The 27,823-nt window shown below is 40.5% G+C and overlaps 1 long non-coding RNA gene across 4 annotated transcripts in view; it reads left to right on the top strand.

The window, feature by feature from the left end:
• Positions 1-27,823, top strand: part of LOC143147241 (uncharacterized) — a 231,661-nt gene that overhangs the window by 12,140 nt on the left and 191,698 nt on the right. For 3 of the 4 annotated variants that reach the window (XR_012992215.1, XR_012992214.1, XR_012992209.1), the window contains one exon: positions 149-4,581. This is a non-coding gene — a long non-coding RNA (uncharacterized LOC143147241). Of the gene's footprint in view, positions 1-148; positions 4,582-27,823 lie in introns of those variants that run through there. The other variant, XR_012992208.1, reaches the window with a different exon arrangement.

The raw sequence follows: 27,823 nt of genomic DNA, 5'->3' as shown, positions 1-27,823 counted from the left end.
TTCAATAAAATTTCCTTTCGAAGTTTACTCATTCGAAGCAAGAAAATTCGTTTCTATCGAGCGTACAGTATCGTCGCGAAAAATTCGTAAAAATACTCTCTGTCTGGTCTACGTCAACTTCTCAATTTAATCGTTGCTTTGTTCGCAGAGAGTTGAATACATTTCGTAAAAATCGCCTTTATTCGAACGGCTGTCCGACGGTGTCCATATTTCCAAGAGCGTGTCACAAAGGACCGAGGAACAGACCGGCAAACGTTTACGAGCTCAACTTTTCTCTCATAATCGACTACACCTGAAACTGGGAAAACATCGTGTCCCGCTCTTTTGACCGCTCGGGATTTACGATTCCTCGCGGACCGTTACGCCTTCGATACTGGCAAACTTTCGGCCCTGAAATGTCGTAATGGATTTCGGGGGAGGTCGAAGGGTAAGTGGAAATGATTTATGGCCACGGTTAGTTCGTATTCTTTGTCCTATTTTCGCGGCGCGAAACAAAATCTTCCGCGGTGAAAATGAGAATTTCTTTGAAAACGTTAAAGGGGAGACCTTGAATCGTCCTTTTTCTTTTTCACGCCCGGTGTATTCCAACGCTGGAGAATATTTTTTTTTTTTTAGACTCATCGAATCACTTCGAAGAGTACACGGGATCCGCGATTCGGAAACGATTCGAATCGATAGTCGATAGTCGTGAAACGGATCCCAATTATTGGGTTGTTCGGAAAGTCGTTTCGTTTTTTCTCGGTGAAAGTGAAACACGATTTTTTTTCAGAGTCTACGAACATTTTATTCAATTCTACGTTCTCCGTTTTGCAAAACGAAACGACTTTCCGAACAAACTAATACTATAGAAATAAACAATTCTGTATCGTCTTTAGGAATATTTTCATATTTTCGTCGTTCCAAGAACGAAGTAACAAAATCAATTTCAGTGGGAGATTTCAACGACAGAAACGTCGCCATGGAATTCGCTAAAAGTCGAATTATGACTTAACAAATATTGTTTCCGTTCTCTACATTCTTCCATTGAATTATACATTCTCCGTTTTGGAAAACGAAACAACTTTCCGAACAAACTAATACTATAGAAATAAACAATTCTGTATCGTCTTTAGGAATATTTTCATATTTTCGTCGTTCCAAGAACGAAGTAACAAAATCAATTTCAGTGGGAGATTTCAACGACAGAAACGTCGCCATGGAATTCGCTAAAAGTCGAATTATGACTTAACAAATATTGTTTCCGTTCTCTACGTTCTTCCATTTAATTATATATTCTCCGTTTCGGAAAACGAAACGATTTTCCGAACAATCCAATTATTTCGTATCGTTTGCGCTTCTAGCGATACTCTCTTCGCGTCTGTTCACGTAGAACGTTACCTCGAGCACGGAGATCATTTTTGTTTCGGAGAACGATTGATTTACAAAGTCGTAAAAATCGCTTGGAGGGCATCCTTCGAATTTACCTGTGAACGAAAATCACGATACGTCCCTCTCGAAGCAGCTGGGGTGTTCTCTAATGTTTCCCGATCGGCTTCGTCCCGGATTGCTTTATAACCGACACGATCCATGGAACAATGGCTCGTAAAACGCTCGATGACTCCATGGCTCGTGTTACAGTCGCTTGGTTGCTGTTCGTTCGCAACAAACCCGACAAAGATGCGCACACGAGCTTTTCAACGAGACAAGACACAAGGGATCTCCTCGTTCAATGGTACGCGAATTCCTGAAAATCGTTCGCGATCTCTATTCCACGCGTACAGAGGTCACTTTCTGGCGTTCGAATTGGTCGAGACGTTATCGTTTGGAGCCAAGGTCAACCTGTTATGTAGTTGTTATTAATAAACGTGGTCACCGGCGAAAGTCACGCCATGTCGTGTCGCGATACACTCGGACCGGAAACGGTCAGCTTTCTGAATGAACCGTCGTCATCCAGACCGATAGAATTTACGGAACCACGACCGAAAGTGTCTATTATTAACTGTGACTTGAGGAAACTTGACTCGTTACTAGGAAACAGGGCCAATTGTTATGACATTCGCTGTACTCCCTTTCGATTTCAATTGTACCGTTAACTGGGTACTTTGGGGACCGAGCGCTATTAAATTGCGTTTATCGGTACGGGACGGTTCGGTTCTTCGGCCACCGGAGTAAAAAATAATATCAATACACAATAATATCAACACACAACCAATTGTCGAGATTTCCGATCGAATCTGGCGATTCTTCAAGTGTTTCGAAAGTTCGATACAAAACTCGCACAAGAGTGTAGGATCCGTGCATTGTTCATTGGGTCGTTCGTAAAGTCGTTTCGTTTTTTCTCGGTGAAGATTGAAACACGATTTTTTCAGAGCGTGTAAACGTTTCGTTAAATGATACATTCTCCATTTTGGAGAACGAAACGACTCTCCGAACGACCCGATAAGAGCTTGTGGGAAGCACTCGATTTGTGAGAATTGTAAAAAATGATGAAAACATTTCCTTTTCCCATGGGAAGTGTGAAATTTGCTTTTCGTGGTCTTACAACCGATACACAGAGACTATCTCGGATCTTGAGACACTTTGAAAATTGATTTCGACAATCGAGCGAACTTTCCGTCGTGAAATCGGAGATCGAACGAGATTTGTAAAATCGATTGGAAGGACATTGTCGTGAGAAAAGATTTCGATCGATCGTCGCGTATCGTTCATCGTGAATTTACAACGTCTCGAGTTCGCGAATTGGGTTCGTGATCTTTCGAGTAGGCGAAAAAGCAACGCGTGCTATTCCAGTTATCAAAGTCGGTTCGATTTCCGTGTGCGCGCCGCGGATATTGTTAGAACAACGAAGTTACGTGCTCGTTTACTCAAGTGGTTGATGTACCGGCTTTAACGTGTGAGCACGTATGTGTAAAACAGAGGCCAAAGTGCACCTATGCCCGCGATTTCAGGCTAAAAACGGAGCCAAGGATATCGGGACAATAAGCAGGGCTAGGGTAATTCAAGCCCAATACTGCGCCGGTTCTTTGTTGACCAAGGACTGTCATCGATTCTAAAATTGTTCTACCAGTTTATTCCATGACTTCACACGCCGACAGTAAATACATCGTTGCTGCCTTTTACTTCTGTTTTATCAACGACTTCGAGCGTTAACACTTTCGTTGAACGTACGAGAAAAAGAAAAAAAAGAAAAAACCTGTAGGATGCACACGGTGTTGAAAAAAGTTAGCGTCAGACTTCAGGGACATATGCTAACGATCAAAAAGTCTCCTTAACACGGGTTCAGGAATCGTTTTCGTCCAGGTTCCACACGTGAAATGATGTTTTCACCGATCAATGATCGTAAAATAATAACCTGCGCCCGTTTATTTCGGTAACGTAAAGTTCTCAAAGAAATTTCACCGTGACAAGCTCACTAGTTTATTTTCGTATAAAATACAAGTATTTAAAATGCATCAATGTTTGTTCAATCATTTGTGTCAGGACACATGGTCAAGATTATTGTATTTCTTTTGGTGAATAATGTTCTCGAAATTCGATTCCAACTTCTCTTAACGCTCTATTCTAATAGACGATCGTGTTTAAATATAAGTATAAATACAAGTATAATCGTACACTAAGCCCTGTACAATAGTTGTACAAACAATTTACAAATGTTGATCTACGAACCGAAAACACGAATCTATCCGAAACTATTCGTTCCAGAGTACACGCGTTTACCATCGAGTCTATTTCCTCTCTTTCGTTTAGTTCTATCCGTCTTCGAAGTTTCCATCGCTGGTCTATTTACATTCTACGTATCGCCTCGTTTTCTCTCATCGATCATAATTGCTTTTAAGGTTGAGTCCACGGGACTTCCCGTCTTGCGTTTATCTGTTCGTGTTTCCCATCGGTCGTTTAGAATTACTTTTCCGTTGAAACATCCTTGGCCGAAACGAGGGTCTGCCAAGGTAATCTGGATGATTCGTCAAGGGTCATCTTCGTTCCAGAGAAAGCGTGACTTTCTAGCGATGTTTACGAAAGTCATAAGGCTCCAAGGGCAACTTCTCGAAACCGAGTTTTCACCGCACAGACTGCTCGACAGACCTCTCTGCGGTTTCTTACCTAAATTTCAGATCGATGCACGCTGAGAACCAAGTCCGATTTCACGGTCCTCGGGGGACACTCGTCGGATGAGAACTTTGGAAAATTTCAGAAACCTTTTCTCCCACGGTTACGCAATTACGTTGTTCCGATAACACGTTTGAATCGATGCTCCTTCGTACCCTTTGACAATTTTCCAAAATTATTGTCCGTGCTCCGGATAATAACAATTAGCGCGCCATCTTCCTCGTTCGAAGTGCTCGTTGACTTGGCGTTCGTATCTATGTTCAATCCATTTCAAGAGCGTACTCGAAAGGTGTGCAGTCACGTTTCGTGGCACCAGCGACGAGATTATTTCATCGAGATTAATAAATAAACGATGTTTTTCGCGTTTCTTTTCTTTTTTTTCTCTCTCCCGATGATGTACAAAGTTTTGCAACATTGAACGCGTCATCGCGCAAAAACGGGCGCAAAAAATCTTATTTATTATTCGTCACCGTAACACGTCTTCTCTGACTATAAAATCTGGACGAGTAAATATGCTGGTACTGCTCGAATCTGTGTTATTACTTTACACACCAGAGAGATGCTAAACTTTTCCGAGTCTCTTTGAAAAATAAAAAATTTCTATATCCGAGATGAACGGTAGGTTTAAAATTCTACAAGGTATATTCCTACGCTTGTTAAATTCGAACGATGTTGCAAAGAAAATTGTTACGAAGAAAATTATAATATTTCTATCGATAGAAAATTGTTCTGTATTGAACATTTTCTTCCGCGATTTTAAGATCTCTCTTCTATTGAATTGTTCGGGAAGTCATTTCGTTTTTTTTTTTTTTATTGAAAATAAAAACACGATTTTCTTAGAGTGTACAAACATTTTATTTAAATTACATATTCTCCATTTCGGAGAAAACGAAACACGATTTTTTTAGAGTGTACAAACATTTTACTAAACTACGTATTCTCCATTTTGGTGAACGAAATGACTTTCCGGGCAACCCAATAATTCGTGCTCTCACTTCGGAAAACATTGGTGTACGTAATCAATGGTATACATTGTAAGAGACAAAGCATCGAGCATAACGTAGCAGAGAACCTCGTAAAAGCCAGTGCCGGTAAATATATGGCCATAGAAACGATAAGAATGAGCTCGGGAGGGTCTATGATTTTCGCGTGCAATAATCGTATTTCGTAGCGTCCGTCACGCGTTGCAAATTGACCGTTTTACGCTTGTCGTGGAACGCGGAGTAATTGGATGAAATACAATTCGTCAGGTACCGGGGGGCTGTAAATCTCTACCGGCTATAAACGACCGATTCTTTTCACTTTCGTTGAGACGAGCGAGAAATGTGTGTCAGGAGGTCATCGGGCCATTGGCAGTGTTCCACTTTCGAGTCTCCTTTCCCTTTTCGAGAGCGAACGACGCCGCGTTTACTCTGTGTTCGCGTTTCGAGAAAGGAAACCAATACAGAAGAAACGAATCTTTTTCCTTCCTACTTTTGCGCCACGCGTCTCACAGGAAACGATCGACCGTAAAAATAAAACCACTTCGCTCGGTGGTTAAAAATTGTCGATTCGTAGAAATTGCAATTCGATTTTTTTCTCTTCGAAGGAAATGTTCGAAACGATCAAATAAAACTCCGGCTACGAATCAATAAGGGGGAAATGGAAAATACGAGATTTATTTAACGGGATACTTATCTATACTTGGAAGAGTTAAATAATTGAAAATGAGGCAATTTTTATTTTCTAACTTGATAGGTACTATTCTATGGTCGTTGTATTCTATAATAAGAAACTATTAACTTAAACTATTAGTTTACTGTTAGTTAGTATAGGTTAACTTAAACTATTCATTAGTTATTAGATTCTGTAATAGGAAAAATTGAGACACATATTTCTTCGATTCATTTTCTAAGCGTGTAATGTACCATACAGTATATTATTTCCCAATTATTGTCCAATCGTTATTTTTTGTTTAGTTTGTCGATTTGTAAATGTAATTTGTAAAATGATTAATATTTTATGAAAATCATCCGAGAATCTCGGGTTCGACGAGTGAATTAAATACGCGTCAGGAATTGAATATATTGACCTTAAAATATAAATTAACCTTTGCCAGGTATGAGTAACTTTCCAAGAAACGATTGCCTCATTTACGTGACCGATTTTCCAATTATCAGAAGGACCATATTTCAAAGATAAGCAATAAAATATCCGTAGTTACGAATCTTCAATTTAAAATTAATTATATATTTTTATACCCGTATTGTCAAATCGTATACTTTTACACGCGGACGTGAAATTGGTGTAATTGCACACGGAAGCTACGTTACCTTTTTTATTAGTAATTTAATGGATCGTATAATTACAAGAATCGATACTGGCAAATGAAGTTCTTTACCAACTTACATCAATTTGGTACGTTCGTCAAACCGAAGATTGTTTAATACGAAAAAAAGAAACGATGAAAAATAAACGTACAGCATGAATTGTCTCGGCATTAAAGGTAATATAATTACTTAGAAAAAAACTCTAATATCGTAGTGACCGATTGCACGAATACTTTTACGACTTACACGTGTTTAGATAAAATATTCCATAATTGGTCATGAGCTCATACTTGTGTCTCATCGCAACCGTGTCAATTTCTTGAAAATAATCTATCTATACAACGTTTACATCCTGTTTATTACCGTTTGAAATCGCAACCGTTCGAATACTTCCCCGAGCCATTGTACCTAAAATACGAACCCACTCACGGGCAAATCTCACACCGATCGAGCAGTCGGTAATATCGGCCCACCCTTCCGACATACAATTCTTTTCTTCCCGCTAGTTACATAAATCCATCGGCACGGCGCAACGTCGCTGAACTGGTAATACAGGGCGTGTATTGTCACACTTTCTACCGTAATTACTTCATCGGTCGGGAATCAGATTTATCTTCCCGGTAAATATCACGATGCGAGTAGATTGTCTTTAAAATATAATAGTACAGCGTAGGCATTTCTGACGTTCAATCCGAGACGAGAAGGAACGATCGTTCGAGAGATCGCCAATTTCTTAGGCGGGTAAGTATATACATCGCGAAAACTGGCGTAATCGAGTAGCCATTAATTCTGGCCGGCCTACCGAGAATAATAAATTCTTTCCGAGACACACGCACGGACCGCGTTATATAATATTAGTTTACGAGTCCGTAATGACACCGTTAAACGGCGACACGGTGGTATTCTAATGCGCCGCGTTATCGTCCGTTCCAGACGTCGTAAATACGGCCGTGGATGGACAGGAATCGTGTAATCGGGCAGTCATTAATATCAGTCCGCCTCCTCGATACAATTTCAAGCTCCGGCCGCCAGGCTTATCCCGGAAACAGCTTTCACTTTCTCCCCCACTGCCGTGCCAAGGTAACTTTCACTAACGAGGCCCTCGCGACGCGGCTCGTGCGCGCACCTACGATCGCGGATCGGGGAAAAATGAGAGGAAGAAAGAATCGGGTTTCTGGGTCGCCGGGGAGACAAAGAATTCCCGCCTTTTCTTTACACTGACGACCTCGTGAACCCCCTTTGTACCTGTCCAAGCGTTGCTTAGACGCGAACCGTCGTTCGAATAAACTGGACGTTTATTCGAACGTCGTTTAACCGAGGAACCGTTTATCGGAATATGGAACGGTTCGCGTGTAGTTCGAAGACTCGTGAAAGATCCCCGAGGGAGCGTTATAGCGCGCGATGGTTCGTGTAGTGGTGGGGATGAGACGTAGAGTCGCGTAGCTGTTGAGTGATCATCCGACACTCTTTGAAACAACGTTGCTAAACGCGCGACGTGATACGAAATAACTAAAATGCAAAAATAGATCAATTAGATACTTAATTATGAAATGGAATGTCAACGGTTTCACTGTGCAACTTTTATGGAGTTGTTTCAGTTCTTTATAGTGGGTTGGAAAATATCCATGCGCGTCAGAGTATTGAGAAGGTGGGACGTTTCTTAACACACTCTGCTCCGAAGAGTTAAAAGCGTTACCTTTATAGTAGCTATTCACGAGATTAGGAAAGAATGGACCCGAACGTTGCATTCGTGAATAATAGGGATATTAACGTACGTCTCGAAAATTGTACGACCTGGACAAATACTTGGGATTCAAGAATAAAAAATATCATGAAAATGTCACTAATAACATTTATTTAACATTACAAATCACAAATACTTACATAAAAACCCACTGAATTAATTAACTATGAAACTAGAATTAAAATTGGAAAACGAAATGACTTTCCGAACAACCGGATAGATTTCCACGAGAAGGAACAACTCGTGTACGAATGAATACCATCGTTCGATGCTCGATTCGATTTTGCTCCATTTAAAAGCGAAAGTGCGATACTCGAATCTCGACGAGAACGTTTATAAAATTTTACCACCGTGCCCGATCTCGAATAAAAAAAAAAAAAAACGAGGAACTCGAATCCAGTCGCGTTATCTCGTGTCTCGTAGCGTTCGGCGGCTACATATTTTATTCGTTTCGCCGTGTCACGTGACACTTTCACGTCACAAGGATCGCGCGCGAGGAAATTGATATTTTTCAAGGGGCGAGGCGAGGCGGATCAGCACGTAGCGTGATTTTTCCCAGGGTTGCAACGGGGGACCGGTGGGCTCGACGAACGCTTGTAAAATCGAGTATACCTCGTGTCGCTGGCAGACACTCGCAATTATGGCCGGGCAATCGAGGCCCGTGTCAATAATCGTAAATGCATAAAACCGTAAATGGCGGGCACGAGGAGGCACGCGAGGGCCACGCTCGTCGAGCCGGCCTCGCAAAAGCGGGAAACGTTTAACCGTGTGCCTTTCGGTCAGTTTGCTAGAAGAGACGACGACGATGTTCGTTCGTTCGCTCGTATCGATCTCTACGACCTTTGCTTCCTTCTTTTTTCGGGAAACGATGGTTTTACGATACGAACGATCGCCTTTAAATTTCGTTCTCGAACCGAGACCGCGACAGATGTTCTCGCCACTGACTTCGCGTTATTAACGAAAAATTGAATCTTTCGCGACGTGTTTATTGTTATCATGGGTGGGTATCTTTGTGGAGGAAATCGGGGTTAGGTAATGCAGTATCGTTTCTTAGAAAACGGATACTCGATAGATTGTGATGATTGACCATGTGGTCGAGTCGAAAGGATACGTTAAATAGAATTTAATCGGTGCGGATGAATTTTGAACGAGATACGGTTAACAGTGATGGGGTAGCTCGGTGACAACCCGAGAGACGATACTGCACTTTGCTTCTTTTCGTTGTTATTCATTGACACTGTACGAGAGCGTCTCTTGGTCGTGTGTAGATATTTCGTCGAGTATTGTATTTTTCTAATATGGGATTGGAAACTTTTGTTGGGTTATATAGTGTTCGATTGGAGAAAGAAAGGGAAGTATAGCGAAATTTGACGAAGAAAATTTGCAAGTTGCGGAAGAGGATAAAATACAAGGGTGACGTTCACTAGTTGGATGGAATCAGTTTCGAAATGTGAAGGTTGTTTATGCCTTCTTTTTTTTTTTTTTATTTAGAAGGTTAAATTTTTGTATTTATTTTCCGGCAGCTGCCGTTGACATGAATATTATGACCTATAACAAAATGTCATTTGAGATCGTTGACAGTCGATTGCGAGAAAGAATATTTTATGAAATATCGAAGTTCGGAACTGTGTACGAGGCGAACTATTAATTTAAATAAATAAAACGTCCGACGATCAAGATTTACCTCACGTAAAATCAATCTTTCCAATTTTCTACCAAGTTCGTACTCTTTTTTATTCCATTATAAATAAATTAACCGACGAACGAATACCTTCGTTTACATAGTTATTACACGCGTGTACGTTAATTTATACTTTCTAGAATACTTGAAACTCCATTATCGTTGTTCGAGAAAGCTCAAAATCGATGATCGGAACGTAATTTGTGATAAAAAAAAAGGTATGCTCGCAAGGACTTAAAAATTACGTCTATTCCTGAAAATAACGATTGAAACGCGATTATTTCAAGATTGTCGGTTGTATTCTTAAATCAATCTTTCCAATTTTTTCCCAAGTTCGTACTCTTTTTTAGTCTATTCGAAGGTATTCTAAAACGAATACCTTCGTTTACATAGTTATTACACGCGTGTACGTTAATTTATACTTTTTAGAATACTTGAAACTCCATTATCGTTGTTCGAGAAAGCTCAAAGTCGCTGGTCGAAACGTAATTTGTGATAAAAAAAGGTATGCTCGCAAGGACTTAAAAATGAAGTCTGTTCCTGAAAATAACGATTAAAACGCGATCGTTTCAAGATTGTTGATCGTATTCTTGGAATTGTATCGGTGAAAAGGACGATCTTGAACTTATCGCCGGTGTATGTACAATATTTTGTCGCAGAAACGTAATCGGGTCGGTCGATTGAACCATGGGTGGAAAACGGCTAGGCGAGCACGCTTCGAGGTCGATGCTCGTGAAATACAAAGACTGTATTATGCCGACATCGGGCCAGGGAGTCGAATGTAGCACGCGTATCAAGATGTATTATTCGGGCTGATATCGGAGGTATTATTCGGGCGGTTGGTGGCCTTCGTAAGGGATCGAACAGGGACACGGTTGGCGCGCGTTCGAAGAGCTAAGTGTGTCACGACCCCGAAATATATGCCACCGAACTGTCTACATGCACGGGTTCTGTAGCACATTGGTTTTAGGCCGTCTGCCTTTCGAGGTTAAAGGTCAGCCGGCTTCTACGTCTCACGGAAAATGTATTTATAGAGCCCCAGGATTGTTACTTCGACTCCGCAATCGCTCTTATCGATCTGGAACGAACTTTCGTCCGTAGGGGATCACTTCCAATTGGAATTTATTACTCACGGGGGATGTCTTCGATCGGGGGGCTTTTTCCGATGAAACCTCCAAGTCCACGAGGGGATATCGAGTACGTACGAATCCTACAAGAAATTAACCGTTAACGTTCACTCGTACGCAAAACGAAGTTCCCAAACATCGAAATCGTCGAGTGGACTCGTTGTTCTTACAAAATTCTAAATTTCAACGAAAGAATAAAAATAGAAAAAGCGTACATCGTTGCCCTTACCGAGCAACAAATCATCCAAAAGAGTAACGTCTTTCGTCCAGAAAGAACAATCTTTTTCACCGAACGATTAATCCTCACCCAACGACGAGCAAGGTTTCCATTGTTCCTTTCGTTAAGTTCTTCGGTTACAAATAGAACTCGTCTCGACCTTCTCGTATTTAAAGCTCTTCGTACGGAAAATGACCGATATTCTAGCCTCGGTGTATACACGTGCATCGGGTTCTATACTTCGTCGAGACTCCTCCTTGCATTTAGAATTCGGCTAGTCCAAGTTGTGGCGGTGGATCCTTTTCGTTCTTCTTCTCCATCTCGACTCTGTTCCTATCGTTGTTAAATTCTCTCTTGGAACAACGAGTACGTCCGATGGCGCGGAAGATTCATCGATTTTCCAAGAGCCACGGTGTTCTCGGGACGGACACCGGTAGTCACCTTCCAAGTTCAATTCACTTTCTACCAGTTCCATAAATAGTTTTATGCGCGAGCGTTCCTCGGCGCGTCACGTGCAAATGGGATTGATGCATGTCGATGGCTCGTCGGCGAGGAAAACGATCTCTCGACCTTGTTTCCGATCGTCGAAAGTAGAATTCGTGCGAGTCGTCGGGACGAATTCCTTCGGGCTCATTGTCTGTCGGTGAACAATGGCGGAGGGGGAATAAGCTAAACACGAAGTGGGTGAATAGGTCAGAGGAGCTACGGTAGAAGCGGAGCACACGCTTCTTCGTCTTTCACCTCGGGCAGAGAGGACCCCGAGACACGGGCTAAATCGAAAGTCGACAGCGTGTGTGGGAAAGCTTATGGAATGATACACTATTGAAATTCGTCGCCGATTGCTCGCTCGCTCGCTTTCGCCCGTGATACTTAACTAAATGTAAAAGTTTTCGTCGCCGTTTCGACGCGAGCTCCTCCGAAAGGGCGTTCGTTCATCGAGAAGATTCAAATTTTTTAAATTACCGCTCGATATCTTGTATATTTTTTTGTACAATCAGAGGCTAATCGACTCGTACGATTTCCATCGGATAGAAAAATATTCGATACTTTAAATTCTTTAGGGACCCAGTATATTTACGTATTCGATGCAAATATCAGCAATTGGACGATTGGTAGAAGAGGAAGAAGGAATTGGTATTACGAAACGATTCGATTTATTCATTTACGAGGAAGACACGGACCGGTGGGTGATAAAGAGTATCCAAGGTGAATCAGAGATCTAACGAAACGCGAAAACAAGATAAAAATGAAAGCGGGGGAAGACCTTGTTCAAGATTAATAGTGTTGTCGTAGGTTAACGTAAGTTACATTTTTTATTTTTCTTCCGGATGAAACGGATCGCTTCCCGAAGACGTTGAATAATCTTCGTCGAGTCGTTAAATTACACGATACATCGAGCGAAGATGTTACCTCGAGTGTACGTCGAACGAGTGTTTCGTTTCTAACCGCGTGGTTCGATTTTTCATTTTATTTGCGCGGAATCGCGACACGGTAACTCGTTCGACCTTACGTACGAAAAAGTAAAATAGAAACGGAAAATATTTTCTTGTTCGCGGGACGAGAGTGGATACACACGGTATCGTATTTCTTCGAAAATAATATTTTTAGGTGGAACACGCGCCTTTTCGCATCTTCTCGGCTCGCTTCGAGCTTTTGTTATGCTAATCCACGGCGATGTTCCTTCCCGATTATGCTGATGTAGGTACAGTCCTTGCCTCGAAATTCGCGTTTTACTCAAAACTTTGATCGTACGGTGCTCCGGTCCGGTGTGTAACCGAAAGTAAATCTTTAGCTTCGATTCGATTATTCGCGAACTCACGGTTACACGTGTCGATCGATTTTTGCGATCGATCGAGGGGGATCCAAGGTCTGGACTCTACTCGAATTCAAATTTCCAAATTGCCAGTTCCATCGACGTTGCTTCCATGTTGTGTTACTTCTTCGAAAAATTTTCCTCGAAGACGTTTATCCTCGGTTAATATTTACAAATTCAGTCTCCCACTTTTTGCGTGTGTTTTTTTTTACTTGAATTCGAAGTATCTTTTCTTGTTCGCTTTTGTTTGTTCGGTGACTCGAATTCCCAATGTTGTCGCTCGTAACTCGAGTAAGTCCAGAATCAACACCGTTATCGTTAACGAAGTGAATCGAAAAACAGCGAGTAGTGTTTCACTTGAAAAGGATCAATGTATTTGTAATATCTAATTTCCCGTTAAACCGATCTAATTTTAAATAAATTGCGCAATTCGGAGTCGATTGAATCATCTTCGTGCACTTTCGTTCCTGCATCGAATATCATCCATTAAGTTTGCTCGAAGCTTTTCTGCTACCAGAAATTAACACCTCGATGAAATAACATCAAATCGTGTAATTAATTTAAAACGGAGCATTTACATTTCAACGTTTACATCTGTTTACATATTTACGAGAAAGTAATTGAATTTCAATTTCAATTCCAAACCACGATGGTTTCCCAAATTGGAGAAAGTACACCGAGTTAAGTGGCGATCGAGGATCGCCTCTCGAGCGGAAGAGAGGGTTAAAATTTTCCGTAAAGAGGTGCTGCCCTCTGCACGATCTTCCCCGAGCCAGGAGTCGCGGTAGATCCCGATTCACGAGATCGTTCGAACAGCAGCAGCTGCATCACGATCGCAGGAGGTTCGCCGATCGTACTCTCACTTTCTCTGCGATATTCCCAACGACCCGGTTTCAGGCGACACAGTTCGCTCCGTGAAACGAGAAAGTGAACGCAGTCCTCCTCCTTCTTCTTCGTCTTTTCCGTCTCGTTTTCGCGGGAGAAATCCTTTTGCGTAGGTGAGACCGGGACGAAAGCTTTTGTCCACGCGGCGCAACGCGGTAATCACTGAGTCAGGGAATTATTACTTTCGAGAAACGACAGTGATAAATCTGTTTCAGCGACTTCCTAGTAAAACGATAGACAACGATACGGAGAAAGCTTAACCCCGTTTGAACGCAGCTTTTCACGTTCGAGTCTTTACTCCCTATAGAGCGTTCGAACCTTTCCTTGGCTAGATTACTCTCTCTCTCTCGCGTTAACCCGCGAGGAAGAAAATCTTTAATAACGAACGAATAACAATGTACGTTTTCTTTCGATCGATACGTATTTTTAGATCTTTTGTAAAATTTACGTGTAAATCTACGCGAAACTGATATACGCGACGCAAAGACCAATTACAGGGATACGATCAAACCGGAAGCGAGAACATCGATAAGTGTATGGATTTCCAGCAATCTGGTATATTCAATGTTGCGATAATTCTATAAAATTTGTACACGATTAATATATATATACAGACATACGTATATACATAATTTTACAAACCTCCAAAATTATCAACGTCGTGACTTCTCTCGTACCGTGTAACATTTGTCGGTGAAGTTTCTCTGTGTCTCTAAAAATAACGGAGATATTCAAGGTGATCAAAGTTACTGCCGCACCCTGTGGTATACACTCATGTATCCCCCTGTAAACGTACACACCGCTCACAACTATAGAATGTTTTTTTGAGTCAAGTCACTCTTCGGTTGACTAAATTCTGTCCAGTGTTCCCCACGCAACCGACCAACTGTTTTGGATCATTATCGTGTCGGAACAATCGTTCCAGGGACATCCTGCTACCCGACAAACAACAGGATGTTGGTTTTCAAAATAACTTTGCGTCTGTTCCAATTCGCGGTCCGTTCGAATCCCAAACGAACGTTCTTACCGCAAACGGTTACGTTTTTAGAGACAGAAATTTCACAGTTGGTTCCCAATGGAAACATTCCGTTTAATAAAAAAAGAAAAAAAAGAAGCTCCACCGCAGTGGGTATCGAAAGAAATAACGTTGCAACGCATTGGCTCGTTCGGAAATTCATTTGGTTATTTTTTTTCATTGAGAACGAAACACAATTTTTTCAGAGTATATAAACATATTCGATTAAATTACGTATTCTCCAATTTTGGAAAACGACTTCTCCGAACAATCCGATATTTTCAACAACGACAACTCGCACTTTTCGTCCACCAGCTGTCCACGTTTCTCGATATCGTTCGTTCAGATTCCACGGTTTCTAAGAACGCGATAGAACGAACGAATTTTCGTCGCGTACGATTCAGTTTACGAACTCCTGCCCCGTAACTGTACACGTACGCGTTACGGAACGACGCCGTGTCCTTTTTTGCGGTTCGAGTATCGCGAAGAGCTCGAACGGAAGGAAACGAACGACGAAGGAGGGTACGGCTCGGCCACGGTACGGAATTCGTGAGCGTGAACCGTCAAAATACGATTCCTACGGGCAAACAACAATACACCGTCGTAAGCCGGTATTTTCAGCGGGATGACAAACGCACGGGCGGAGTGACGTCAGGGATCAGAAACGACGCTGCATTGTCACGGAGGTCGACGATTCGTTCCGACGTAAGAGGAAAGCACGAAAGTCATAGAGGAAGTAGTTTATTAGGGAGGTCGCCGCGAACAATGTGCATTCGATACGTGGTGTTTATATTTAGACGCGACAGTGTCCTACGATAGAGTAGGACGATCTCGGTCGTTCCGTTTACATCTGACACGTATGTATTTGTCTTGCACACCCGCTTCGTTGTCAAGATCGAGAAACCATCGCCGTTATCCCGTCGTGTATGAGTTTCGCACCTGGTACGTGCGAGGGTGGCTAATAACGAACCACGCTGATAAATAAGATGGAATATATCTATCGGGTTGTTCTGAAAGTAATTACGTTTTCCAAAATGGAGAATATATAATTTGGTAAAATGTTTACACGCTCTGAAAGAATCGTGTTTCATTTTCACCGAACAATCCAATACGTGTCACTTATAGGTACCTGTAAACGTTCCGGTTAAGTTCTTCAACTGTTTGGAACACAGTGGATCGAGAAATGACTCACCTTTGTAGTATACGCACGGTGAGATATTTTCGAACCCTCTGTAATTTTACACGGTAGCTTTCCTCCGTGTCGTTCAATTTGTCGTTCAATTTGTCGTTACCTAATTGATAAGACGAATGGCGCTCCGGCGCGTCCATCTACGGCACGTAGGCAAACACGGTCTTCCATCGTTCGAACGAATGTACTTTCGTCCGACGACGATAAAAAGTCGATGTTTATTCCGTTCTCGCATCGAGACACAGGCTTCTGGAAACGTTTCGCGACATGTGCGCGCCCGCCGCTAGGTGCACGCGTGTGAGATCATCCACACATTAAGAGGCTTTCCTACGTGAGTCAAGGTCGGTTCTCAAGGTTCACCGAAGCGTTTCCTAGTTGATTATGTTCAATGGAACGCATTATGCATGTGCGTTCGACTGGATGTCAACCGATAGCTGGCTGTCCTCAAACGCTTCAATTCGTTTCGTCAGTAACGCCAGATGCACGTAAGTATACCTGACGTATCGTTTCGCGACACACGCGTCCTCTAATTGAGTCGAATCGAAGATTTACGTCTCGTTCGAGCGATTCGAATCGCGTACGACGACGACGAAACTCGATCGTTCGCAATCGAATTTCGTCGATTGGTTTTTTTTTGTCTAATTTGTTCCTTCAAGGAGAAGGATATTTTTTTCCTCGTCGCGTGTCTCTCGTTGTCGGTATGTAATAGGGTTGCCACACGTTCGTGTTACAATGTACGAAGATTGTGGAATTGATTGCAGAGAGTGGCGAGTGTAAGCCCAGAACCTCGCGTCACGTCGGATGACCTCAAGCCACCTCACGTTAACTCACGTGACCTCGGGTGACTTCCAGTGACCACCAGTGTTAGATTATCGGATTACTCCGAATTATCTCGGATTCGCGGATAATAGATAATAGATAATAGATAATAGATAATAGATAGTACATAACAGATAATAGATAACAGATAACCGATAACCAATAATCGATAACAGATAGTAGATAATAGATAATAGATAGTAGATAGTAGATAATAGATAATAGTAGATAATAACCTGAGCTAACCCTGACCTCACGTGAACGTACGCAAACTCACGTGAACTCCAGTGACCTCGAGTGACCGAGGTTGCTGAAATCCGTGTGTTTGTTAAGCAGCAAGCTTTTGCGAAAGATTTCACCTATGTGTGGTAACGAATAGGAGGAATTACGGGTAAATAGAGTCTTCGTGCACGGATAACGGATGACAAATCTGAGTGGTAAGAAATTATTCAATTTCAATCACGGAAATGGTTCTGGCCCGATGAAAAGCATTTAACCACGTTGGTTTGCACGATTTTGGATAATTCTTGGGGAATGGAACTTTGAAATATTCAGTCGAACGATAAAATTCTACTTTGTACAATTACTATTAAATATCGAGGTATCGTTGTATTGTGTTTAATATTTGAATAATTGATACAATGTGGCAGAATTAGTGGGAGTAGGTGGACCGGGGTTTGAGTAAAATTGAATATTTAAATAATCGATACAATGTAGCAGCGTTAATCGGAATAGATGGACTGCTAGTTCAGTCGATATACATAGCCACACGTTTAGAAACGTTCTTCTAAAATTTACGTAAAAACGGTAAGATTTGTATCATTAGAGTTCAAATCATTTGCTACGGTCAGATTCGTTCAATATTAAATTTCAACAGTTACAGTAATTAATGATCAATCGTTCTAAAAACCGTGTACATCGTGATAGATAAGATTCGCGGTTAGACTGGAAAAATTCACGGAGAAATAATTCGTAAAAGAACAATTGTGTTTTCGAATAATCAACAACGCCACTTGACACAAACCTAACAGAGTACCTGTGAGCAACACTCTCAAAAGTCGTACACGAGAGTGGAAAGCAATTTCAGAACTTTAGCCTGAAAAAGAATTTTAAGCTCAACTTGCATCCGTTTCAAATGTGCATTGTACAAGAACGGAGCGAACCTTGGGACAAAGGAACGGTGAATCGTTTGAAATCGTTCGTAATTAAGAATTTTCTTGCGAAAATTGCGGACAAATGGAGTTTTGAATCGATTCATCGATTCGCGAATGGAGCACGATGAAAGTTTCGATTTTGAAGAGAGTCGAGTCGAAGAAACAAAATGCAATGGAATGCCCGCGCTTGTGCATTGCAATGTTATACGGATGTGTAATGGCGACAAGGTCTACGGCTCGAGCCGTTGAACGAAATGCGTAGACAAAGGAGTCGCGAGCGAGGCCTTCGTAGCACGTGTGTAACTGCCTTTGACGCTATGGGGAAACATAAATAAAGTCAGGGTCGAGTGACCACACGTCATCGTCCCTTCGTGGCACACTGTCGTCCTGTTCCGCCCAGTGAACGATGCTTATTTGCTAAATGTTAACCTGGACGAAAATTTTACGCTCGGGGACGTTCAACGCGCCAGGATTTTTAATAGGTTTGCTGGTGTTTGACGAAATGTTACTTTTTCTACGGAACGATCGGAGCCCGAATCCAATTAATTCTCGGGGACTTGAATGTTCAATGTTTCGGGAAATGTGAATTTAATTATTCACTAACATGTCGGTTGTCTCTTCGATGCATTGTCGAGCTGCAAAAACAATATGCAGTGAGTGGACAAAAATTGTGTAAATATTGTAAACGACTATCTTACCGGATCGCTAGATGAAAATTGTTCAATTCTTTGTTCCTCTATATATTCTTCGCGTTGGACATTAACCCGAATTCCTTTAGAGCGTGTAAACATTTTCTTAAATTTAATATCGGAGAATATTATATATTCTCCATTTTGGAGAACGAAATTACTTTCCGAACAACCCGATAAAAGAAATTTAATTACACATAAATCAGCGGTAGAGTTAAATTGTACATTGTACGATAACACGTTTGTCAAAATATCTACGGGTGATGTCACTTTACCAGCGACGTATTAACAATTTCGACACTTTCCCTCATATTTCCAAATCGTGTTTCGCGAATCGATTCTCCACGATACCCTATGAAAGGATCGTTGCGCGGGAAAATTCGTACGCGTGGAATCCGTCGGGTTACCGTGCCGATTGAACCGTATCGGAGTAATTCGAATTAGAATCGACATCGTCTAATGGACGAGTTAGCAAAGTTTGCGGGTAGTTACACGCCTAACTAGGACAAAGGAAATTTGCTGCGTTGGAGGACGTCTGCTCGTTTGTATAGACCGAAGGTCCTACGAGGCTTTTGTTGCACACAATGCCCGGAGTTGTTCGGTTAGACGAGGGGGACACACGCGCGATATTTGCTTTAGCCTTTGCGCGCGATGATCGGCCGTGGATCCGGCCGTGCCATTAAGGCGATTGTTGCAGGTAGATAAACAGGTGTGGTAAGGACGCGAGCGAGTCAAATCTTACATGGAAGTTGACCCCGATCGTTTTCATACGGCTTATTAATTATGCACGATAAATATTCATTCCCGGGTAAAGAGATCCACCGATGGTTATCCGAACACAAAGGATTCTTTACGGCCTCGTTAAAAGTTCGAAGCTGCCAGGTGTTCGTTACCGTTCGTTCCCTTCGGTTGATTAGTTTCGTTGGTAATTCGGTAAATTGTTATTACGTATTGTTTACGGGCCGTGTTCTCATTCGTGTTCGTTCGTTCGAGAACTCGCGAAACAACGATTTCCGAGCTGGAATCTCTGCTCGAGATAGAATCGATCTGGTGAACGCGATGTAAACGGTGAGTGGATAGTCTTGTTGCGAAATTTTCGTTCCACGAGTACGAATTAACGAAGTGGGATTCCAAGGGAGGTTCTCGTACGTATTTTGTTCTCGAGGTACACTTTCGATCGTTAGTTTCCGACAAATTCGCGAAACGATCCTCATTGGCGGTTAGATGTCACCATGAACCGATAATTGATCGTTCAACCGAGGAAGGTATCGTTTTGCTCCGAAATCGATCATTTTTTCATTCGATCCAAGAGATAAAGTACAATGGTACCAATTAACGAAGTGGAATTCTAATAGAGGTTCTCGTACGTATTTTGTTCTTAAAATACACTTTCAGTCGTTACTTCGTGACAAATTTGCGAAACGATCCTCATTGGCGGTTAGATGTCACGATGAACCGATAATTGATCGTTCAACCGAGGAAGGTACCGATCTTTTCCGAAATCGATCATTTTTTCATTCGATCCAAGATATAAAGTACAATAGGAAGAACAAATTTTCTTCGGTTATTCGATGATTACTGTCTACAATATTCTAGATGTTTTTCGTACGTAATTCTTGAATATTTTGCACACACTCGAGATACTCTTCGCATTCGTTATCTCTTGTGTCAATTCGTAAGTTCCGCGTATAATTCATGGCATAACTTAAAACGGCTGTATTTCAAAAATAAATGCTTTTCGGACCCGACGTTCCTCGGATCTTTTTTCTCAATTTGCAATTACGTAACAAGCTTGCAAATTCTGCGACACGATGTTCAACTCGTGTACCGTACATTCTTACCGGTACCACATTTCTCAAGATCGATTCTATAAATCAGTGTCGAAAATTCTCGTACCCTTTTCAACTTCTCATCGAGACGTGGCCCTAACGATCGAACCAACCAAAGTAGAAAAAGAGAAAAAAAAAAGTAAAAAATACCATCAAATCGAACGTTACCGGAAAGTAAACCAACAACCGTAAAGCAACGAAACGATGTCTACCACGTGTTAAATAGATGAGAAACGATTCGTTAACGTTTCAATATTCGATATAACCTTTCGAATCTGTTCCATTGATCGCAATGTTATCTTTACGCGAATCCGGGTCAGTTGGTAGGGCCGATGATAGGTTAAGAATGTTTGGGAACCACTGAGAATTAAACCGTTGGTATTTACGGACGTTTGACACCCGTCGCGCGCTGTTATTAATTAGAGGCTGGAAACGACAGCGACCGTCAAATATTTATCGGTGTGTTGGCTCGGTGGTGTGTACATAAGGACGCCTTCGGCAAAGATCGTTCCCGGTTTCTCTTTGAGGCCACTTTTGCCCGAAGGACGCGTGCGTCGACCGATTAAGTCGGCGCAATTATCGCACGGGGACCAGTTCCCGCTATTCCAGTTCTACTCTTCGTTACGTAATCCCGATTGTCGGATCGCATAAATATTCTCGCGGGATCCGTTATGCCGTTGCACGCGTGAATGAGCCAACGCAGCCTTTATGCAACGACCTTCTTCCGATTCGAAGCCGCGCATTCACGACTGCATTCTTCCACGACGATTGCTCGGCTTCGGAGAGGAAACGGTGATTTCATTCGCTGATGTCTTCTTCTTTCATTCGGTTGGATCTACCGCGGAAACATTCGTCAAGATCGTTTCAACGCTCGGTGTTTCCGACTGGGACACATTTTGCCTTTCGATTGTATCTGTTCTTGCGAGGAAAGTCATTTCGTTTTCCAAATTGAAGAATATGTAATTCAATGAGACGTTTGTACACTCTGAAACAATCAGCAAGAAATTTTCGTTCTATGAGTACAAATTAACGACGCGTATACACACGTCATAACGACAAATATACACGCATTTTCACCAAGAAAAACGAAACGACTTTTCGAACAATCTAATAGGTATCGTGTAATTCCTTTCACCGGGTTGCTTTCGTTTCGAAGTTCAATGTGGATTCGTCGTTACACTGGGTTACCGTGTCGCGCGCCAATATTTTCATTTATTTTATTTCTCATTAAGGACGAGCAAACATGGTAGAATTGTCGAACGATAAACGTCGCACAACTCTGTGTTAACTATTTACTGGCAACGTGTTTATTCGATGGATGGTAGTTTAGATAAACGTTTAATCGTTCAGTGTGAAATTTGCTTGCAATTTTTTTACCCAATATTATCTAAAATGCTAAGTTACTTTACTTGTAAGTTTTTTTTTAAATTTATTTTGCTTTTTATTGTGAATTTCAATCGAGTATACATTCGTTGTTCAATTTTAGAAAAGATTTCAAATCTTTGTATTTTCATTTGAACGTGTTCATTTTCGTTATTTGTTCGATCGTAGGATGATGTTCGTTGTTGAAAAATTGATTCTCATTTGGGAATATTAGCGAGTATACATTCGTTGTTCAATTTTGGAAAAGATTTCAAATCTTTGTATTTTCATTTGAACGTGTTCATTTTCGTTATTTGTTCGATCGTAGGATGATGTTCGTTGTTGAAAAATTGATTCTCATTTGGGAATATTAGCGAGTATACATTCGTTGTTCAATTTTGGAAAAGATTTCAAATCTTTGTATTTTCATTTGAACGTGTTCATTTTCGTTATTTGTTCGATCGTAGGATGATGTTCGTTGTTGAAAAGTTGATTCTCAGTTGGGAATATTAGCGAGTATACATTCGTTGTTCAATTTTGGAAAAGATTTCAAATCTTTGTATTTTCATTTGAACGTGTTCATTTTCGTTATTTGTTCGATCGTAGGATGATGTTCGTTGTTGAAAAGTTGATTCTCGTTTGGGAATATTAGCGGTGTGAATGACTCCTGATCGTTTTTAGAGGGAAGAAACGTTTATAAATTCTTTGTTCGATGAATTGGGAATTTCCACTGTCGTCAGTGATCCTTCTTTGTTATTCTTGAATTGTTTTCCACCGAAGCATCGAATCTGCAGGAAAAGTCTGTCTTGAAAATTTCATGTCTGGAAATAATTTTGGAAATGATTTTGGATAGCATCGAATGACAGTTTTAAATCACTTCGAACGTTTCTTTGTGTCGCAGCACATTTTGTCATTCGAATAAAAATGACTTTGTCTCTTCTTATTTGTCATAATATCGCACTGTTTTTTTTTCCTCGATAAATTAATTACTGGAAAATAATTGTAGATACTGCACAGTGGTAGATCTGTACTACGTGGTAAAAGTCGACTGATTATTAAAATCATTTGCATTCGAACACACTCTGCTGATGCAATTTTATTTTTCAAGTGAAATCTAATATATAGAAATACGTAAAGAATTCTATTATTTCACATTATTACGCGTACAACACGATCATGTTTACAGACACGAAGTTTCGCAAATGTTAGATTCGATAAAGACTCAAACTGGCCCTTCGCACCGTATCAATCCACAATTTTATTTATACATTCTTAATCCCCTCACGGTTGATTATTGCAATCTGCATTCGAACACACTCTGCTGATGCAATTTTATTTCTCAAGTAAAATCTAATATATAGAAATACGTAAAGAATTCTACTATTTCACATTATTACGCATTCACATATCTACAGACACGAAGACCCACAAATATTAAATTCGATAAAGACTCAAACTGGCCCTTCGCACGGTATTAATTCACAATTTTATTTATACATTCTTAATCTCCTCACGGTTGATTATTGCAATCTGGGAGCGCGGTGAAGTCGTATCATTATCACGACAAAGACAATCGTGTTCGAGAGACAATTATAACCAGGCAATCGTTACACAAAGACGTTGTTACGTAATTGTGATCGTAGTAATTACTACTGGGTCCAATTGCGGTATTGCAAACCGCATCGCTGTGCAATGTTTTGTTCGGAGCGTGTGGGCAGAAACAAAGGTGGCGTCGAAACGGTGAGTAACGTTGCTTCTGGTTTATCGAAAAAGAAAAAAAAAAAAAAAAAAAAATGAAAAGAAGGAAAGAAAAAAAAGAAAAGAATCACGATCGAGAAATCAGGAGGTCGCGATGACGTGTTGCGAGTACCGCTATCCTCTCACCTGCGTGAGAGGTGTCCTTCATCGGCCTTGGAGTCTTGTCCGTTTTCTTCAATGACAGGCGCGGGTTAATTATTCATCCGTGATTGTTCTACATTTCTCTCGCTTCCTTTTACACTCGGTCGCGTTACGATCACCGAACACTTTCCTGTCCAATTGTGCGGTTAAATCTCTCTGTTCGCCCGGACGATCTGGAGCTTCTTGCTCCATTTCTTACCAAGCGGTGTCTCACATGTTAACCCATCGGACAAGAACAAATCAGTCTAGGTCCTGTGTATCACGAGTAACGCTCAGCGAATACACGTCAAGTGAAAAGTGTACACCAGAGTATCCTGTGGTCAGGACTGACCATGGTCTACATTTCCAATGACGTGGTGCGCGATCTTGAAAATTGTTTCAATGTGACTCGTGACTTTTTTCGCGACTAAGAACACGGTGTTCATTTTCCTGTAATTCATTATCAGCGATTTTGTATTCAGATTGTGAGGAAAAATCGTATCGAGGCGCTAAAACCGAATAAAAACGATACGAATATTGCGCTCAAGGTGGGGAAACGCGCAAATATGATTTTGTAATTTCGAAAGAAAGTTTTAGCGGTTATTAAATATATAAATTAAGACACTAAAAAATAGATCGTTCGATTCGATGGTAAATTTTCAATGGAAGAGTCGATTCGATGTAAATTTGATACAATGTTTCGATTTTTGTTTTTGGATCCTCTTCGGTACACTTTTGTACGATTAAAATTTTACAACAGTAAGAAAATATTATTTGATCGATTCTAATGCAAGATTTCAGTCAATTTGTCTGTCAGCTGTTAGATGACTGATTTTTGGTCAAAGTTTTGTAAAGTATTTACTTGGAACTGTTTAAAAAAATTAGAGATATTTATTTAGTACATGTTGATACATCACGATCTCATTTTTGTATTCGATTTTTGAAACGATTCGAAGAAATATTCTCCGCAAAGAAGGCAGATTGTTACGTTTGCTTAAGTTTGTTTGACTAGGTTTACGATTAAGCAGCTGCGTCGAGGATATTTCAGTAATGTTTATCTCCATCTACATCTCGAAGGACACTGCATAGAGAATGACACGATCGATATCTTGGAATTGTGCTTCGCATTGTATGCAGTTTGCTATAACGGACCTCCAGCTAACAATCAAGCTGACCTTTGTCACGTCACATTCTTTTCATCGTAATTGAAAAATGTTTACTCGACAGTTCCCTATGATGGATTTCGCGAGTATCACTCGATATCGAAGGGTACAGTTGGGAAAGATTTCTCCTTCTTCAACTTTTGTTTAAATTGGGTATTCTATACCTTTTGTAAATTGGTAATGGACCACTTTGAAAGCTTTGTGGATCAAGTACATAATATATATACCATATAGATTCTATCTAAATGCATAAATATGGATATAAAAGTACTACAAGGTGAATGGTAAAATAAATGAGAAAAATAATTAAAAAAGAAAATCATTGATACGAACTCTGATGGGATGCTGTACAGGATTGATAAAATTTACAGACTATTTGAAACTGAACAAACTTAAGAAATATAGATTTGTAAAGCTTTAATTTTTGTCGTAGAAACTATTGGAATAACTATAAATATTGGAATAAACTATTCGAAACTAAACAAACTTAAGAAATATAGATTTGTAAAGCTTTAATTTTTGTCGTAGAAACTATTGGAATAACTATAAATATTGGAATAAACTATTCGAAACTAAACAAACTTAAGAAATATAGATTTGTAAAGCTTTAATTTTTCTTGTAGAAACTATTGAAATAAATCCCTAGAAATTACACGATAATATTTACAGTCTTCTCTCGAGACAAACTCTATATAAATTGTAGACAATATATTCAAGTAATTAAGAATCAGGGTAAATGAAAAGTTCACGGAGCAAAATTTATTCAGATTTTCTTGTTAGTTTGAACAAGTGCGGAGGACGCTTGTAGATTCAACCGTGTTGCGTGTTCCAGACATTCGTTCGTACGAATAAGAGCTAATAAAAACAATGAATCGATAGCATCATACGTACGTCCTTCTGCCTCGTCAAAGTGTCAAGGATATCTTAACAATTAATTGCCAGTGACGTTCAGATTGCCGGCTTTAAGGAAGTGTTCACGACTCGTCTAAACGGAAACGTTGGTAAAAGGAAGGTATCTATCAACCGCAACGTCCTGTGTCGCATTACAAACTTTCAGGGTCGTTGTGAACGTGAAAGAAAGCCATTATGCTTGCCAGTTACCAATCACGATCGCTCGCGAATTTTCAGCGAATGTATTTATTGCCCGGCCGTATCCTTAATCGAAACGAAACGCATTAAAAAGGGTCGCGGTACGTTTCACGTTTACTGGAAACGAACCAACCAGTTTCACAATTAAAAAAACTCTTATTCAAATTTACCGAATACAATTTCTTAAATTTTCTTCCTCGTTCGTTGTTGATCCATTTATCAAGTTAAAAATTATACCGTTTCCAGAACGTAAACAGCACCGATTACTCAATCCACGAAAACTTTCCATATACGTTAATACAATAATTGTTTTCTACGAAAGAAAATTTTCTATCAATAAGAGAAATATTTTTCAAAGGACTATACACAAAACGCAAAGTACAAATAGGTCAACAACGTCAACCGTCGTTGTTATAACGACTGTTACTGTATCCCTTGATACATTTTTATTTAAATAAGTATTTCACCTGTCGATTCAATATCAGGACGATCGTCCAGGCTTTCGTATTTGCAGCGTGCAACGATCAGGGACATCGGCGACCCTGAAATACGATATTCATGTGATTTTGGAGCAGGCTTGTACAAATTTTACGTAAACTCGATACGGAGGAGGCTGTCCAGCGCCGCGGTGCTTTGCAACGGCCTCGTTTCTCGCATAATTCCAGAACGAACTGATTTCACGTCGAAAGAGGGAAAGTACAGTGTCCCCGAATTCGCTAGCTGCAGGAAGTTGCGGTTTTTTTAAACGCGATTGTCGTTCCCACCGCCAACGCGAAACTCAACATTGCACGGCCGCTGGTGAAATGTGACACAGGACATTGCGGCCATCCTCGACAACGTTTGCTCCTTCTGGAAGTGTAACGCTCGGCAGGTCGTACGATCACCTTCCCACCGTTGTTGTTCGAATCGTTTTCAGAATAATCGTGTACACTTAGACTACAAATACAATAGTATTTCCAAACGCGAATGATCAGTATTTCCAAACGCGAAGGGTCACTAGGAAGCTTTCAACTGTTATCAATTGTTTGTGATTCGATTTGGGAAACTGACAAATTTTTTTAATATTCTCACGGAGAAGGATGCAGAGAAGAATTCCATGGTGATATTTCTATCGTCGAAATCTTACACTGGAATTGACTTTGTTACTTGGTTTTTGGAACGACGAAAATATGAAAGTATTCCTATAGACGGTACTGAATAGTTTATTTTTATAATGGTATACCATTTCTATAATAGTGTACCATTTCTATAATAGAAATATAGAAGACTTCTGTAATAGTTTAATTCTATACCGGTATACCATTTCTATAATAGTGTACCATTTCTATAATAGGAATATAGAAGACTTTTGTAATAGTTTAATTCTATACCGGTATACCATTTCTATAATAGTGTACCATTTCTATAATAGGAATATAGAAGACTTCTATAATGGTTTAATTCTATACCGGTATACCATTTCTATAATATTGGATTGTTCGGAAAGTAATTTTCGGTGAAAATGAAACACGATATTTTCAGAGCGTAGAAACATTTTCTTAAATTATACATTCTCCATTTTGGAGAACGAAATTACTTTCCGAGCGACCCAATGGTACACCGAACGAGACGATACGCGGTTGGAGTGTGAAAAAGAAAGCGTTGTAACTAGAATTGACCAACGTCGATTGGAATCAGTTGGAAACGTTCATTGAAATCACATCTGGTTACTTTGTCTTCGAGACTGTGACAATATCCAACTCTGAGCGAACATCAACTCCGAAGGGAGTTACAC

Source organism: Ptiloglossa arizonensis, chromosome 5 (genome assembly GCF_051014685.1).
Source record: "Ptiloglossa arizonensis isolate GNS036 chromosome 5, iyPtiAriz1_principal, whole genome shotgun sequence".
NCBI classification, from domain to species: Eukaryota; Metazoa; Arthropoda; class Insecta; order Hymenoptera; family Colletidae; genus Ptiloglossa; species Ptiloglossa arizonensis.
Note: the sequence above shows the minus strand (reverse complement) of the source record. Positions and strands in the feature narration are given on the sequence as shown.